An 8,536-nucleotide genomic window follows, 5' to 3' on the forward strand; every position below is an offset into this window, starting at 1 on the left:
TGGGGTTTGGCCCATGTGCAGCTAAAGTCGTGCATTGCTTTTGGTTTCCTTTCTTGGAGGTGATGAAGAGAATAAGCCAGTGACTGCAGGAACCTCTGAGCCAGCCAAAGGGACCTGGGACCTGCTTTTGGAAGGTGGATTTATAAGTGTATCAGGGATTGTTGATATTTTTTAGTCTGTGTTTGGCCCAACCACCTGCAAAAGTTTTGTTCTTTGCCTGCCAAGTTCACTGATAAATGGGAGTTTCGTCCTTGGAGAGTGGACTTGTATAAAACTGTTGTATAAACTCTCTTGTATAAACTGTTTCAATTGGTGTTCTGTGATTGGCTGGTTGTCTGTAGAGAACAGTTGAAGGAGAAACTGAAGAGGAGAGGATGAAGTAAAACCCCTAGACTCAAATAGATCAGACCCCTCAAATGAAACAGCGCGTGTGTGAGGGGAATTCCAAAGTATTCCCGCATGCGCTGAAGGGGTGCACTTATAGAACCAAGGGGGCGGACTGAGAACTTTGGGAGCTTTGCTTCACAGGAAGGACCATTTGTCTCTAGCGGGGACGCCTGCACGTGTGAGCCATCACCCCTCCGAGGGACGCAGCTGCTGTAGGGGTTTCTATGATATGGGGAGTGGGTGAGATAACTTTCTTAGTGACCCCTGTGTGAGTCGGGTGTTTCATATTCTTATTGTTCTCTTTCTCTCGGGTGCCCATTTCTTTTTTTTTCCCCTGACCACTTTTGCAATAAACATTGGGTTTTATTGTTGAGTTCACAGCAGTGTCTTGGTTTTCAATCTCAGCATCCTTTCGAACTCACCCTGTTACAGATGTCACTGGTCCCCAAAGATTTCTCTGCTATCCCTATGATGTCACCACAGTCCCCAGTGATGTCACCAATGTTCCAATAATATCACCACTATCCCCTGTGATGTCACCCATGTCTTTGATGATGTCACTGGTGTCTCTGTGATGGCACCCCGGCTTGTGAAGTCACCAATGTTCCCATGTGATGTGAAAGATGTCCCCATTAATGTCACTGGTGTCTCTATGGTGTCATCACTGTCCTCTGTGATGTCAACAATGTCCCCAATGATGTCCTGCTGTCTCTGTGATGTCACCACTGTGCCAAGCTGTGGCACCGTGTTCCCCGTCATGTCACCGATGGCAGTGATGTCTCTGTGACATCAGGGCTGTCCCTTTGCTGTCAACAGTCCCCTGTGATTTCACTTGTCCCCAGTGATGTCACCCATCTTACTGTGATGTCACCACTGCCCATTTTGATGTAAACAATGACGCTCATGATGTCACTGCTGTCCCTGTGATGTCACTGATGTCCCTGTGACAGTCACTGCAATGTCCCTTTGTTGTCACCAGTGTCCCTGTGACATTCACTGGCTTCCCATTATGATGTCACCCACGTCCCTTGTGATGTCACCAATGTCCCCAATGATGTCACTGGTGTCTCTGTGATGTCACTCTTGTCATTGTGAAGTCACCAATGTCCCCTGTGATGTCAGCTATCTCCCTGTGACATCACGGCTGTCCCTTTGTTGTTCACCAGTCCCCTGTGATGTCACTGGTCCTCAGTAGTGTAACCTCTGTCCCTGTGATGTCACCACTGTCCCCAGTGACTTCAGCAATGTCCACGATGATGTCACTTGTGTCTCTATAATGTCAACCCTGTGCTTGTGAAGTCACCAATGTCCCCTGTGACATCACAGCTGTCCCTTTATTGTCAGCAGTCCCCAGTGATGTTACCCACGTCCCTCTGATGGCACCACTTTCCCCTGTGATGTCAACAATGAGCCCGATGATGTCACTGGTGTCACTGTGATTTCACCCCTGTCCTTGTGAAGTCACTGAAGTCCCCTGTGATGTCACCAATGTCCCTGTGACATCACGGCTGTCCCTTTGTTGTCAACAGTCCCCTGTGACATTACTGGTCTCCAGTGATGTCACTGCTGTCTCTGTGATGTCAACACTGTCCCCAGTGGTGGCACCATTGTCCCTGTGATGTCACCAGACGCCTGTCCCTGTGACATCATGACTATCCCTCAGTTTTCACCAGTCCCCCATTATGTCACTGGTCCTCACTGATGTCACTGCTGTCTCTGTTATTTCATCCCTGTCCTTGTGATGTCATCAAAGTCCCTGTGTCATCGCTGCTGTCCCTTTGTTTTCACCACTCCCCTGTAATTTCACTGTTCCCCAGTGATTTCACTGATGTCCATGTGATGTCACCAGACCCCTGTGATGTCACCACTGTCCCTTTGACAGCACCGCTATCCCCAGGGGTGGAACCCCTGTCCCTGTGATGTCACCTCTGTCCCCAGTGATGCCACCAGACCCCTGTGATGTCACTGGTCTCCAATGATGTCACCAAAGTCCCTGTGACCTTACTACTGTCCCTGTGATGTCACTGGTGTTTATTGATGTCACTGCTGTCCCCATGGGTGTTACCATTGTCCCCTGTGATGTCACTGCTGTCCCCAGGTTGTCACCCATGTCCTGTGGGAGGCACCACTGTCCCTGAGATGTCACTGGTCCCCAATGATGTCACCACTGTCCCTCTGATGTCACCGCTGTTCCCAATTAGGTCACCATTGTCTCTGTGATGTCACTGGTCTCCATTGATGTCACTGCTGTCCTCACGGGTGTTACCACTGTCCCCTGTGATGTCACTGCTGTCCCAGGGGTGGTCCCTGTGTTTCTAATGATGTCACAGCTGTCCCCGTTATGTCACCACTCTCCACTGTGATGTCACTGGTGTCTCTGTGATGTCACCCTTGTCCTTGTGAAGTCTTCAATGTCTCCAGTGATGTCACCAATGTCCACATTATATCACGGCTGTCCCTTTGTTTTCACAATTCCCCTATGCCATCACTGGTCTCCAGTGATGTCACTGCTATCTCTGTCATGTCACCATTGTCCTCTGTGATGTCACCAATGTCCCTGGTGAGTTCACTAGTGTCTCTGTAATGTCACCAATGTCCCTGTGATGTCACCAATGCCCCTGTGATGTCACTGCTCTCCCTTTGATAGCACCACTGTCCCCAGCAGTGGCACCATGTCCCTGTGATGTCATCGATGTCCTTGTGATGTCACCAGACCCCTTTGATGACACCAATGACCACGGTGATGTCACTAGTCTCTCTGCGATGTCACAACTATCCCCAGGAGTGGCACCATGTTCCCATGATGTCACCAATATCCCTGTGATGTCACCAGATCCCTGTGATGTCACTGGTCCCTAATGATGTCCCCCGCTGTCCCTGTGGTGACACCACTGTCCCCTGGATTGTTACCGATGTCCCCGATGATGTCACCAATGTCACTCTGGTATCACGGATATCCCTGTGATGTCACCAGTGTCACCGATGATGTCACTGGTGTCTCTGTGATGTCACCCTTGTCCTTGTGAAGTCATAGATGTCCCTAAGAATGTTACTGATGTCCACGTTATATCACGACTGTCCCTTTTTTGTCACCAGTCCCCTGGGAAGTCACTGGACCCAATGATGTCACCTCTGTCCTCTGTGTTGTCACTCTCATCCCCTGTGATGTCACCAATACCCCTGTGTGATGGTTACGGACTTGGCTCCCTGCCAAATGCCCAAACCCCAGTAGCAGCCTCCCCCCCTTCCCCCTTCCTTCTTCCCCAGAGCAAAGGAAAAAAAAACTATGTAAATTGAAGAACCCGAAAATCCAGCTAGTTATATAAAAAATTCTATTTGATGTATATTACAGTAAGATGCTATGTACACAGCAAAAAGGAATTCAGACATCCCCCGAAGGGATAGGGAAAGGGGAAAGGGGAACAAAAGGGAACAAACAAGGGACACCGAACAGATATACATAATCAAACCCGAGAATTAGTAAAATAGCTAGTAAAATAAATCTCACCACGTCCCTTAGAAAAAAGTAGGATTGGCACACACAGCCAGCACTCTGCTATCCTCCACGTGGCAGGCCAGCGGTCGCTGCAGGCCTCAGCCTTAGATAAGCGAGACCAACGCAAGGACCCACTGTTCCTGTAGCCCGCTGGAAGAGAAGAGAGAGAAGGCCTCTCTTCCCTTCTTATTTATACCCCGATTTACATAAAAATCGTATGGAATACTGGGAACACTGCCCCTTCCTTGGTTACAAACTGGTAACCAAGGAAGACCTAGATTAAAATCACCACCACACCCCTGTGACATCACGACTGTCCTTTTGTGGTCTCCAGTCCCCTGTGATATCACTGGTCTCTAATGATGTCACTGCTGTCCCTGTGACATCACCAGTGTCACCGATGATGTCACTGGTGTCTCTGCAATGTCACCCCTGTCCTTGTGAAGTCACCGATGTCCCCGGTGATGTCACTGATGTCCTTGGGAGATCACGACTGCCCCTTTGTTGTCACCAGTCTACTGTGCTGTCACTGGTCCACAATGATGTCACTGCTGTCCCTGTATTGTCACCACTGTCCCCTGTGATGTCACCAATGTCCCCCATGATATCACTGGTGTCTCTGTGTGGTCATCCAGGTCCCCTGTGATGTCATCAATGTCCCTATCACCAGTCCTCAGTGATATTTCTGGTCCCCAATGATGCCATTGCTGTCTCTGTGATTTCACCACTGTCCCCAATGGTAGCACCATGTTCCCGTGATGTCATCGATGTCCCCTGTGATGTCACCGATGTCCCTGTAATGTCCCTGATGTCCCTGCGATACCACGGCTTTCCATTTCTTGACAAAAATCGCCTATGATTTCTGATGTCACCACTGTCCCCTCTGATGTCACTAATGTCCCCAGTGATATCATTGGTGTCTCTGTGTTGTCACCTCCACCCTCTGTGATGTCACCAATGTCCCTGTGACATCACAGCTTCCCCATTGTTGTAAGTAGTCCCCTGTGACTTCACTGGTCTCCAGTGATGTCACTGCTGTCCCAGTGATATCACCACTGTCCTCAGATGTGCCACCATGTCCCTGTGATGAGACCGACATCCCAGTGATGTCACCAGACACCTTTGATGTCACCACTGTCCCTGTGACATCATTGCTGTCCCTCTCTTGTGTCTCTGATGTCACTGGTCCCCAATGATGTCTCTGCTGTCTCTGTGATGTCACCACTGTCATCTGTGATGTCACCACTGTCATCTGTGATGTCACCAATGTCCATGATGATGTCACTGGTATGTCTGTGATGTCACCACGGTCTCCTGTGATGTCACTAAAAGCCCTGTGACATCATGGCTGTCCCTTTGTTGTCAACAGTTCCCTGTGAGGTCACTGGTCCCTAATGATGTCATTGATGTCCCTGTGATGTCACCATTATGCCCTGTGATGCCACCAGTGTCACTGATAACGTCACTGGTATCTCTGTGATGTCACACCTGACCTTATGATGTCACCAATATCCCCTGTCATGTCACTGATGTCCCTGTTCATGTCATTGGTGTCTCTGTGGTGTCACCACTGTCCCCAACAGTGACACCAGGTCCCCGTGATGTCACCGATGGGCCTGTGACATCACTGCTGTCCCTTTGTTGTTATCAGTCCCCTGTGATGTCACTGTTCCCCAATGATGTAACATCTGTCCCCTGTGATGTCACCCATGTCCCTGATGATGTCGCTGCTGTCTCTGTGATGTCACCCCTGTCTTTATGAAATCACTAATGACCCCAGTGATGTCACCCATGTCCCTGTGATGTCACCAGTGACGCCGATAATGTCACTGTTGTCTCTGTGTTGTCACCCCGGCCTTGTGAATTCACCAATGTCCCCTGTGATGTCACAGATGACCCCGTTGATGTCACTGGTGTCTCTGTGGTGTCATCACTTCCCCCTCTGGTGTCATTACTGCCACCTCTGATGTCAACAATGTCCCCAATGATGTCCTGCTGTCTCTGTGATGTCCCCACTGTGCCGAGCTGTGGCATCATGTTCTCATCACGTCACCAATGGCAGTGATGTCCCTGTGACATCACGGCTGTCCCTTTTGGTGTTTGTAGTCCTCTGTGATGTCACTGGTCCCCAGGGATGTCACCAATGTCCCCTGTGATGTCAACAATTACCCTGATGATGTCACTGGTGTCACTGTGATGTCACCCCTGTCCTTGTGAAGTCACTGAAGTCCCCTGTGATGTCACCAATGTCCCTGTGACATCACAGCTGTCCCTTTGTTGTCAGCAGTCTCCTGTGACATTACTGGTCCCCAGTGATATCACTGCTGTCTCTGTGATGTCACTAGTGTCCCCAGCGGTGGCACCATGTCCCCGTGAGGCCACTGATGTCCCTGTGATGTCACAAGATGCCTTTGACTTCACTGATATTTCTGTGACATCATGGGTGTCCCTTTGTTTTCACCAGTCCCCTGTTGTCGTGGTCTTGCCCACCTGCCAGCCCCTGGGGCTGAGGATAGTTTTGTCCAGGTGAATTTCCATAGAAAAAAGCCAATCAAAACTTTAGTAATGCCTTTGGTAATTACATATTTAAGAAAACGGAAGAGAAGGTTGGTGGCGCAGTTGAAATTAATAGCAGTTGAAATTGGTGGCAGTTGAAATTAGGTAGCCATGTAGGGAGAGAGAGGCAGGCCCCAGGTGGAGGCCAGGCCTCCCTCCTCTCCTGGCCCTGGGCCAGGGGCAGGTGTGGCACTGAAGCCCCCTTCTCTCTTGTAAGAGAGTAAAGAAAAAAAAACTGTAAAGGACTGACTGCTTGGAGAAGAAACGCTGCAGAAGAAATTCCAGCAGAGAGATAATGAAGTGTCCAAGGTCAAAGCCAGCAGCTGGAGGAGAGAGAAGTTCAAAGAGGGGGCTGTTTCTCCCCCCTTTCACTCTCTCTCTTCAGCAGGGAAAAGATTGAAAAATAAATCCCTGCTACCTGTAGAAGATTGTTGGGGTGAGGAGATCCCCCATGCAGCTCACAGAGGAGCTTGTAGATGTACTAGGAAACTGAGACTCTATGAGAGAGGACTGAAATGAAGCAGAGTCCTGTTGAAGATTTATGACCCTGAGAGGGAGGAGGCTTACGCCAGAGTGAGAACGGCTCAGGTAAGCTTGGGATCCAAGTGAGGGATCCATGCCGCTGGTGCTGGAGATTTGTGACCCTGAGAGAACCTACGCTGGAGCAAATGGCTTGGGTAAGGTGTTGGGATCCAAGCAAGGGATCCATGCTAGACCCATGCCGGAGAGGTCAATTCAAGGACTGTTCTCCCATGGGGAGGAACCTCCACAGGGAACAGGGGTGGACTCAAAAGCCGTATCCCCTGTGACCCTGTGGTGAAGATCCATGGTAGGCACGTGTCCCCTTCCAAGCCCATGGAAGACCCTACAGGGCCTGGGTAACCCCCAGCCTCTGTTCTTAGCCCAGGAGGGGGGTAGGCCCAGCCCGCCTTGGGGCCGACATAAAAGAAAAAGAGATAGATAAAGAGTTCCAGCTGCAACGAAAAGGAGTTGTCATCCTGAGATAACAGAAGAAGAGCTTTAAAGTGTTGCAGTTATTGAAAAGATCTGGAGCTCTGAGAATGGAGAAAGAGACTGCTTCTCCTTCTTGGACTGATATAAAGGGGGGAGAGGTATTTCTCTAAATATATAATACTTTTACTTGAGTAGAATTGTTGTAGGTGTAGTTCTTTAGTTTTATTTTGCTAGTAATAAATATTCATATTATTTTCCAAAATCAGGTCTTCCTTTGTCTGCATAAACCTTCTCTTAACTTACAGTAATTGTGTGTGGGGTGAGAGTAAATTGACCCAGAGCAAAACCACAAAATGTTGCCTTAAGAGACCATGGAGAAAAAGACTCCAGGCCAATTTAGGTAGGAGATAAGATAAAGAGACCTGGTCCTTTAATGAGTTGTTAGGCCTAGAGGAATACATACCATGTGTGCCCCCCCAGACAGGGGTTCTATGATTTTATAATAAGGTCCATCCAATCCCAGCTTTATGCAGCCCTGGTTCTGCCCCATTCTGCCCCCTGACACACCCCTTCAGGAACTGGGTGTTGTGTCTTTGAGACCTCTTTTTCTTCATCTTCACAGCACACACAATCCTGAGAGTTCCTGAAGAGTTCTGCCGAGAAGGTCACTGTGATATTTTCTGGTCCAGGCCTTGGGATGTTTTTCTACAATTCTACCTTGAAAAGAAGACTAAAAATGGAATTTAGAGGGATTGATATGGAATGGGGTAGTAGGGTTGGGTGTGTGTATATACTCTGTTAAGGGTAAGGGATATAACACAGCTACATTAAAATATATTCACTGCACAACTAGTTCTAAAATCTACAAAAGTTAAAAAAACCCCAAATGATCTGAGATATCAGTGTGAATTAACTGTGGTGTGAGTGTTGTTATTGTGAATCCATAATTCAGTCTCTGTTCAGTTCTAGTAAATGCTACTGAATCCCTTGATAACTGTTCAGTTGGTCAGTGGTTAAATGCTGCTAAGCTCTTTTGCCCCCTTATAGTTAGATCCAAATCCTTTGCACCCTGACCCTTTTCCATCCTATGTCTCTGTGTAAATCATTCCCCTTCATAGAAAAAATATATTTCTGTGACTTCCA

Source organism: Myiozetetes cayanensis, unplaced genomic scaffold (assembly GCF_022539395.1).
Source record: "Myiozetetes cayanensis isolate MyiCay16 unplaced genomic scaffold, myiCay2020 scf328, whole genome shotgun sequence".
Lineage (NCBI taxonomy): Eukaryota > Metazoa > Chordata > Aves > Passeriformes > Tyrannidae > Myiozetetes > Myiozetetes cayanensis.